Genomic DNA, 10,793 nt, shown 5'->3' with positions numbered 1-10,793 from the left:
GAAATGCTATCCCAAAGCAGCATTATTCTAAATTAATGCTCTATATTGATGTGTAAATAACTGATGCAAGGCATCTCAAAACTATTTCCAGAGAACTGGGTTGCATTTAGTCTGACTTCTGTCATTCATATCTGAGAAGCTCCTGAAAAGCAGAGAGATAACACAGAAAAAGAAGTTCCCCTACTGGAATTGCCAAAAGAATCAATTTGCCCTGCTTTTCTGGTTCGCTGGGTCAGCAAGTTGGTTATAGTCTGTCTACCTTGATAACACACAGATTACCTAAATTCATGTAAAATGAAAAATGAGACAATTTAAACTTATTAGCAGTTACAGGGGAAAATTGCAGGACTTGTTTGAAGGCTTACTGTTTAACATTGAATAAGCAAAGTAGAAAACTTAAAAAAAAAAAGCTTGAAACAACAGCAAAACAATATATAGTATTTGAAAGCGTTCTCTAGTACCCACAAGAATGGAAAGCAGTTTTAAAAATGAGTGAATGTAGGAAACAAAGATTGATATTGAATACTAAATAGTCTCCATCAAATTCAATAAAAAATATTTTATGAAAGTAGAGATAAAATATAAGATGAATCAGTTCAGATCAGTCACTCAGTCGTGTTCGACTCTCTGTGGTCCGATGGACGGTAACACGCCAGGCTTCCCTGTCCATCACCAACTCTCGAGCTTACTCAAACTCATGTCCACCGTGTTGGTGATGCCATCCAACCACCTCATCCTGTGTCGTCCCCTTCTCCTCCATCTTCAATCTTTCTGAGCATCAGTGTCTTTTCAAATGAGTCAGCTCCTCGCATCAGGTGGCCAAAGTATTAGAGTTTCAGCTTCAGTGTCGGTCCTTCCAATGAATATTCAGGACTGATTTCCTTTAGGATGGACTGGTTGAATCTCCATGCAGTCCAAGAGACTCTCAAGAGTCTTCTCCAACACCACAGTTCAACAGTATCAATTCTTTGGTGCTCAGCTTTCTTTATGGTCCAACTCTCACATCCATACATGCTACTGGAAAACCCATAACTTTGACTAGATGGAACTTGGTTGACAAAGTAATGTCTCTGCTTTTTAATATGCTGTCTAGGTTGGTCATAGCTTTTCTTCCAAGGAGCAAGCATGCTTTAACTTCATGGCTGCAGTCACTATCTGCCATGATTTTGGAGCCCCCCAAAATAAAGTCTGTCACTGTTTCCATTGTTTCCCCATCTATTTGCCATGAAGTGTTGGGACTCTCAGATGCCTATTGCTTGAGAGAAATTAAATTTACATATGTTCACACATATGAACATGAAAAGAAAAATAGAAGAATGTGAGGTTGTAACTAAAATGGATCAAGATTATTTTCTGTGGAACTTTAGCCTGTTAGGAATTCAAGATTTAGGGCCATATTTAACCTCAGAAATTAGAATTACAAGGAAACTCATACATATTGGGTGGTAATTTGTTATTGTAAATTCCAACTTTAATCATTGTAAAATTTCCTACTTGAAGGAAAAGAAAATACAAAACAGTGTCATAAAATCTTCTTATTTGCATGTTAGCAAATATGACCTAAGTTCAGTTCAGTAAATCATTCATGTCTGACTCTGTGACCACATGGACTGCAGCACACCAAGTTTTCCTGTCTTTCACCAACTCCTGGAGCTTGCTCAAACTCATGTCTGTTGATTTGGTGATGCCATCCAACCATCTCATCCTCTGTCATCCCCTTCTCCTCCTGCCTTCAGTCTTTCCCAGCAGCAGGGTCTTTTCCAATGAGTCAGTTCTTTGCATCAGGTGGTGAAAGTATTGGAGCTTCAGTTTCAGCATCAGTCCTTCCAATGAATATTCAGGGCTGATTTCCTTTAGAATTGACTGGTTTGATATCCTTGAAGTCCAAAAGATTTTCAAGAGACTTCTCCAACACCACAGTTCAAAAGCATCAATTCTTCGGAGCTCAGCTAATATGACCTCACCTTCAGTCAAATTCATAAATGAAGAATTTGGGCTGTGAAAATGGCAAAAAGAGTGAATTAGTCAATGAGATCATACTTATGTAAAGATTGCAGTTTGAAGGGTTTACATATTTGGAAGATATTTGTTTTTTCATTTCATGATGGGATTTCTTTTTTAGACTAAAACAGACTCAAAAATATAAGCCTGAACAAGAGCATTCTCAACTGTTGTATCAGTTTCAAACCATCATTTGGAAGATCCTCTACTGACAGTGACCAAAGCAACTGGGATTTTGCTTCTGCTGGCATGTCAAAAGTAATCAAAAAAGTTTCAAAAATCATTGAAATCTTAGAATTCACAACAGGAATTTGCTGAAATGAATTCATTGCACTAGTACTCTGTGCTGACTCTCTCAAAAGCAAGAATATCTCCTTGTTTGACTTGATCTTAACATGCTTGGCCATCTCCAGAATTGGCATGATATTCATAATTTTCTTGCATGGCATTAGAATAGTGTTCTATCCAGGAATATTTGAAAGTCATCAGGTACTAGAAGTAAGTTTTTATTTCTTCTGGAATCTGAGCTTAGGTACCTGGTGTGCTACCTGCCTCAGTGTCTTCTACTTCCTCAAGCTATCTAATTTTCCCCACCCCTTCTTTCTCTGGCTGAAGTGCAGAAGAAGTAGAGTTGTTTTTACCATTCTATTGGGATTCTGTCTTTCTTTGATTTTAATTTTCTGAGCATGAGTTTTCATACATTTGGGGTCGGTGACCATTTAGAAATAAAAAACAACTTGACCTGGAAAAAATATGCATAAAATCCAGTCCTATAGTAGTCAAATTCTCCTCCACCTAGGATCTCTCATTCCCTTGGCTGTGTCACTCATTTTATTTTTCCTGTTAATCTTTTCCAAAACATACCAGGCAGATGACACATCATGCCAAAGGAGCCAGAGACCTCAACACAGGGGTTCTTGTGAGAGCCAGAAATACTTTGACTTCTTTCATCATTTTCTTAGTTGTGGATTATTTGGCTACATTCTTGTTAACTTGGTCCTGTTTCACCCTAGAAAATAAAATGACTTTTATTGTTATTAAGTCTTTAGCATTTCTCTATCCTTCAATTCACCCTTTTATTTTGATTCTGGGAAATGGAAAACTGAGACAGACTTCTGTGAATCTGCTAAGGCAAATTGAATCCTGCATCAAGAGAATCTAATTCTTCACTGCACAGAGGAACAGAGAGGAACCATTTATGTTCTAAGGAACAACAAGTCACTGAATGTCTCCTACTTTCTACCAGTGTTTTCATACTGTATTGGATAGAAGTTTTTGTAAAAATCTTCATTGACCTGTTGACAAAAGACACAAAAGAAATGTTTCTTTGTATTCCATTAACTATCCTTGGCAATTTGACATAGTTATTTAATTTAAGCTTCATGACATTGTAGATAATATTTATTATTTTATCATTTTCTATGGTGAAAATACTGAGGGTCATCCTATATAAGTGACCTTACAAAGTGTTAGCATTAGGAGTCAAACACAATTCTTCTGGCTAAAAAAATAGAAGAGTAGGTGAAAAAAGAACAAACTATACCCTTATTATTAGCTCTTGATTCTATTATTATTAAATGGTCTGCTACACTGCTTTATGATATTTTTTATTAATTAATCATTGGTTGTTAAGGAAGAGGAAAAATTTATAAAGGATAAATTTTAAATAAATCTACTTAATCAGTGGGAGATATTGTGCTTTACTATTCAAAGAAAATTCTAAGAATTGTAAGAAACATGTAATTATTTAATTGTAGCAGAGTCAAAAGTATATGTTTTCTTGATTTTTTTAAATAAAAATAGCAAATTTTCTGAAAGTGACAGTGGGGAATTGGTGCCATGAAAGAGGTACTTTTATTTTTTATTTTATTTTTTCATTTATTTTTATTAGTTGGAGGCTAATTACTTTACAATATTGTAGTGGTTTTTATCATACATTGACATGAATCAGCCATGGATTTACATGTATTCCCCATCCCGATCCCCCCTCCCACCTCCCTCTCTACCCGATCCCTCTGGGTCATCCCAGTGCACCAGCCCCGAGCACTTGTCTCATATATCCAACCTGGGCTGGTGATTTGTTTCACCCTAGATAATACACATGTTTTGATGCTGTTCTCTCAAAACATCCCACCCTCGCCTTCTCCCACAGAGTCCAAAAGTCTGTTCTGTACATCTGTGTCTCGAAAGACGTACTTTTAATTAGTCTGATACAAAATCTGCTAATAGGTGAGCAAAACCATGAGATTCATTTTTATAAGTCAGAAAATACTAAAAATATTTTGTGTTATAAATTAGGGGAAAATTGGAGAGTTTAAACCTTAAACTGGTAGTTTGAAATCCTGACAACACCTGTGTCTGTACACTGACCTTTGTCCCACTTTAGCAAGTAATGCCTTTATATTTCCACCCATGTAGACCTACTCTTCATTCTCCACAGTTCCTCCTACCATAAATATAACGACCGCTGGAAAATCTTCTGCCATAATCCTCTATGAGATACTTTAGAATATTACATTATCTTTAAGAATACTGGCCCTCACCATTAGCAATAAGCAAAAGCCTGAATTCCTATTGAAAATGACAGTGGAAAGAAATCCAGGTGTGTGCTGGCAATCCTGTTACATCCTGGGATCTCTAGCCTTGAAAGAAGGATGGCTGAAGCCGGGGGTAGTTTCACACGACTTTTCCATAGCTGCAAATAAAGGAATCCTACATCAATGTTGGAATCTTTGTGTGTGTGTAAAGTTCAGGTTGGGTCAATGAACAGCAAACCAGCAGAGATGCTTTTGAAGAAATAGTTATCGAGGTAGCCAAGGGTGCTGAAATTAGTGAATTGTGTGAGGGCTCCTTAGTGGACGTTACAGAACCTGTTAACGGGATGATGTACGGTCCCAAAGCCATGTTTTTCTAAATTAATGCTGTATGTTAATATGCAGGAACTTGATCTTGTAGTAATAAAATGCCCCCAAACCTATTTCTCTGTTTGCAGGAAAACTGGGTTCCATTTAGTCTGGCACCTGTCGTGCGTATCTGAGAAGCTCCTGAAAAGCAAAGAGATAACATGGAAGAGAAGTTCCCCTATTGCAATTTCCAAGAGAACCAACTCTACCTGGCTCTCTTGGATTGCTGGGTAGCAAGTTAGTTATCTGTCTAGGCTGATAATACAGGGATAATCTAAATACATATAAAAACAGAAAATAAGATAATACAAAAGCCACTCAGTGGTTTCAGACAGAAGTTGCAGGCTTAATTTGAAGACTTACTTACTCTTTGAGACTGTGTAAGCAAGGTAAAAGAAAACCAACAAAAGCTTTAAGCAACAAACAATATACAGCACACAGTGGAATGAAAAACAGTTTTAAAAAGAGTTATTTCAGAAAACAAGAATTCTAGGGTAATTGTACTAGATATTCTCCATCAAATTCAAGAAAGGAATTCTATGCAAGAAGAGAGAAGATATAAAAAATCAAAATATAGAAAGTAAAATTGCAAAGGAGCAAACCAGAAAAAGAAAATAAAAAAAAGAAGCAGAATGAAATAAAAGAGAATTCATGGAACCAAACACATGGCAGCAGATGTTGAAAGTGATTTAGAACATTAACATATTATTTAATAAAGGAGAACTTTTAGACATGGAGTGGCAATTAAACACCTTGAATTCATCTAGATTCTTTTTTAATCCAAAGATATTCAAAATATCAGTTACAAGCTTATAAAACAAACCTATACCATACCCTTCACTCAACAAAAAAATCCAGAAATATTATTAATACAGCCTTTGACAATCACATAATAGGAATCAACTGAATAAAGTATTCATTTGTGCCTTTGTGTATATTCTTAACATAAGCACATATAATATTTTAAAAAATTACTTGATTAAAATCTTTATTGACTGAAATTTTGTTGAATGACTACTGTCATCCTTTTTGAATTCTATTCACAATTCTTTTAAGACTATACTTGGGAATATACTAAACCTATAAAACTTTGAAGATATATCTACATTTTTATAACTTTTTATTTCCCTATTCAGAAATATATTATTTCTGTACTTTTTTTCTTTTTTATTGTGGGGTAATTGCTTTACAATATTGTGTTGACTTCTGAATTATTTCTGTACTTTTATCCCAAACTTTCATTATCTCCTAGTGAAATCTTTTTAATTTAAATAGATCATACCTTGGCTGATTATTCATCTGCGTATATTTTTATGTATTATACTCTTGTCTGTAAACTTAATAATAATGTTGTATTTTGTTTTTATGAGAACTTCTCAGATTTTAGTAATGAATTTTTATTTATCTATTGTGACGACACATTGACCAACAACATAAAGAATATGGGCTGCATGTGGGTCTTTCAAAATTTATCAGGACTTTCTATGCTCTAGTGCACATGTCATTTCAATTTCCATTCCACGTGTAGTAAAACTGTTCTCTCATTTGTGAAACCAGGAATATTTCTTGTTTTATAGTGGGGTGGAATTCATTTAAGGAAATGCCTACTTTTTGATCTATGTTCAACAATTGTAGGTCATGTTTTTGTATGTATTCTTAACATGCTTTCATGTAAAACAAACAGGTATGTGAATAAGAAATAATTCTGCATAATTATTTATCAATGGGTAGTAGTTGTAACAGTGTATCAGTGTTTTTCAACTTAGGCGATTTTTGCCCCCTTTGCAAGGGACATTTGGCAATGTCTGGAGACATTTATGGTTGTCACAACTGGGGAGGTGATGCCAGCTACTTGTGGGTAGAGGCCAGGGGTGCTGCTAGGCATCCTGCAATTCCAGGACAGCCTCCTACAACAAAGAACTATCCAGCCCAAAATGTCATGTGTGAGGTTGAGAAACCTTGTAGTGTACAATTGATAGCATTTAACACTTTAGAGAAGGAGAATGACTAAGATACTCTCTTAGATATCATGAGAGATAGGGTATTATTAATATAAGAAATGATAACTGTGTTTTTTAGTAGAGAAAATATTACAGAATAACATATTCCAAGTATGTCCAAAAGCATGCAAAAGTTAAAGTCATATAGCAAAATAATGACAGTGGCTCTTTTAAAAAGGCTTTTTAGGTGATTTCCAAGTTTCTAGATAGGTCATGATTCTCTTGAATAGCTTTTAATAGTTACTTAAAATTTTTCCTTTCCAAAGCAGTTTTCTGATGCCTGGGGTTTATTTACCATGAAAGTGTTACCTACTTTGCATGAAATTTTGATTTCTGGTGAAATGGAAATTCTCTTTATGCTAGTATGTGATATTTGCATCTTAGTTTCTGATGTGGCTCTGGAAATGAGATTTCTTTGAAAAGAGAATACAGAGATCTAAGGGCTTTGTTAAGGATGCTAAAATAAAATGTTTCTTTAACCAGGAAAAAAAAGGTCACTATTCAGACAAATAAGCATAAATTATTAAAATATTTATTAGAGCTACACAATGTAAAGAAGAGACATATTTGGATGAGGTTGCAATCAATATTGCTAGATGATGGGAAAAGTTAATGTGTTCTTATTTATATTAACCTTATATTATAAGGGAAATTTCCACAGATAAAAACAATTACACAAGGACTTCCCTTGTGAGCCGGTGGTTAAGAATCTACCTTGCAATGCAGAGGACATAGGTTCCATCCCTGGTCGGAGAACTGAGATCCCACAGGCTGCGGAGCAACTAAACCTGACCAATGCAACTAGAGAATCCTTGCACCACAACAAAAGTCCTGCATGTAAAATATCCCTTCTCCAGGGGATATTCCCGACAGGAACTGAGCCACAGTCTCCTACATTGAAGGCAGATTCTTTACCAGCTGAGCTACGTAGAAGCCCTAAGACCTGACACAACCAAAAAAATAAACGAATAGATATTTTTTTAAAAAAAGAATTTGTCATTAATTGTTATAAGTCTTAAGGTGATATGAAACATCATGCTTTGCTATATACACCCTGAACCAGTCCCTGAAAATATGTATATATTAACAATCTTTTGGGGAGCTATTTTAGTCAGGAAAATCCTTCAAGCTAGGCTTCAACATTACATGAACCAAGAATTTTCCAATCTTCAAGCTGGGTCTAGAAAAGGCAGGGGAACAAGAGACCAAATTGCCAACATTTGTTAGATCATAGAGAAAGCAAGGGAATTTCACAAAAACATCTACCTCCCTTTCATTGACTATGCTAAAGCCTTTGACTGGGTGGATCATAACAAACTGGAAAACTCATAAAGAGATGAAAATACCAGACCATCTAACCTGTCTCCTGATAAACCTGTATGCAGGTCAAGAAGCTATAGTTAGAACCCTGTATGCAACAACCGACTGGATCAAGATTGAAAAAGGAGTATGACCAGGTTGTTTATTGCCTTGGGCAAACTCCAGGAGATAGTGAGGGACTGGGAAGCCTGGCATGCTCCAGTCCATGGGGATGCAAAGAGTTGGACGTAACTTGGACATGACTTGGTGACTGAACACCATTAGTCAGGAAAATTTTCACTATTAAAAAAAAAACTTGTCTCAAACTAGTGTAAACTATAAGAAAATTATTTCATTTACCTAGACATATAAAGGAGAGATAGTTCTAGGCCATGACCAAGGACTCAAGCTATTTACCGCTCTATTCTGTGACATTTGCATCTTCACGCTAGACCTTGTCTCTTTGGAGTTAAAGATAATTGCCAGTGGCAGCTGGGTCTATTTTCTTATTCATAACCTGCTGAAAACAGAGTCTTTTTTAAACCTAGGATAATAATTCTTTCACTTCAGTTTATTGAAATCATTCAGGACATTGTTCTGAACTTGGATCAGGGAACTGCTGCCAGCAGAATATAATTTGACACCTATATATCTTCTTTGGAAAGTATATGTTGAAATCTTTGACCCAGTTTTTAGCTAGGTTTTCTTATCTACTTTTTGTTGAGTATTATGAATTTTTTTATGCTCTGGATAACAATAATTTATCAGATATATCTTTTGAAGATATTTTCTCCCAGTCTGAGACTTGTATTTTCCTTTTCTTGACTGTGTCTTTTGGAAAGCAGATTCTTTTCTTTTAAATGAAGTCCTGCTTATCAATTCATTCTTTCATGGATTTTGCCTTTGGTGTTTTATCTTAAAAGTCATTGCCATTCTGAAGGTGGTCTAAGTTTTCTTCTATGTTATCTAGTAGGAGTTTATAGTTTTGTTTGTTACATTTTGGTGTGTGATTTGTTTGGTATTAATGTTTATGAATGGTGTAAATATGTGTCCAAAGTCTTTTTTTTTTCTTTTTTGACATGAGAGTGTCCATTTGCTCCAGCACTGCTTGCTGAAAAGATTATCTGTGCTCCATTGTACTGGTTTTGTTCTTTTGTTGAAGCTCAATGAATTATATTTATATGGATCTGTTTATAGGCTCTTTATTCTGTTCCATTTATCTATTGGTCTATTGTTTTGCTAAAACCACACTATCTTGTTTAAGTCTTGGCAGCAAAGTGTCAGTTCTCTGACTTTATTCTTCTTCTTCAATATTATGTTGCCTATATTGGATCTTTTGACTCCTAATATAAACTTTAGAATTGGTTTGTCAATATCAACAAAATAGCACACTGAGATTTTTTACTGTGATTGCACTGAATCTATAGATCAAGTGGGGAAGAACTGACATTTTGACAATATTGAGTCTCCCTATCCATAATCATGGACTGTTGTTACATTTACATGGTGCTTAGTTACTCAGTCATATCTGACTCTGACTCCATGAACTGTAGTCTGCCAGGTTCCTCTGTCATTTGCATTTACTTAGTTGTTCTTTATTTTATCAGTTTTGCAGTTTTTCTCATATAAGTTTTGTACTTATTCTATTATATTTATACCTAAGTATTTCATTTTGGGAGATGTTATGGAAATGCTATTTTGTTTTCATTTTAAATTCCAGTTGTTCCTTGTTGTATAAGAAAGCAATTGACTTATGTATTGTAACTTTGTATCTTGCTACATTGTATCTTGCTACATTGGTATCTAACTGCTTATTAGTTTCAGGAAGTTTTTTTTTTTTTTTTTTGTCATTTCTTTTGGATTTCTATATACATGATCATGTCCACTACAAACAAAGATCATTTCATTTCTACCATCCCAATTTTTATACTTTTATCTTTCTTCCTTTGTTGCATTAGCTAGTATTTCTAGAACATGTTGAAAAGCAGTAGTGACAAAGGATATCTTTGACTTGTACCTAATATTGGTATAAAAACTTTGAGTATTTCACCATGAAGTACAATGCTAGTTTTAGATTTGCTTCAGATTATCTTTATCAAGTTGAAGATATTTTCCTCTATTCTTGGCTTATTGAGCATTTTTATAATGAATGAGTGTGGATTTTGTCAAATGCTTTTTTTTGCAGCTATTGAAATATAGTGTGCTTTTTTTCACTTGTTAATATGATGGGTTACATTAAATTATTTTTAATGTTGCACCAGGTTTGTATGCTTAGTCTATATTCCAATTGTTTGTGCTAAATAATATTTTTGTATACATTTTTGGATTGAATTTACTAATTCAATGAGAATTTTCACATCTGTGATCATGAGAGATATTAGTCTGTAATTTTCTCTTCTAGTAATGTCTGTGTCTGGTTTTGGTATTAGGGTAATGCTGAACTTAAAATGAGTTGGAAAATATTTCCTCTGCTTCTATCCTTTGAAGGCAACTAGAGAGAAATTAGTATAATATTCCTTAAAAGTTTGTTACAATTTACCGTGACCCCAGCTTCACCTGTTGCATCTGTTTTAGAAGGTTATTGATTAAC

Source organism: Odocoileus virginianus, chromosome 23 (assembly GCF_023699985.2).
Source record: "Odocoileus virginianus isolate 20LAN1187 ecotype Illinois chromosome 23, Ovbor_1.2, whole genome shotgun sequence".
NCBI lineage: Eukaryota > Metazoa > Chordata > Mammalia > Artiodactyla > Cervidae > Odocoileus > Odocoileus virginianus.
This window is presented reverse-complemented; position numbering follows the sequence as displayed.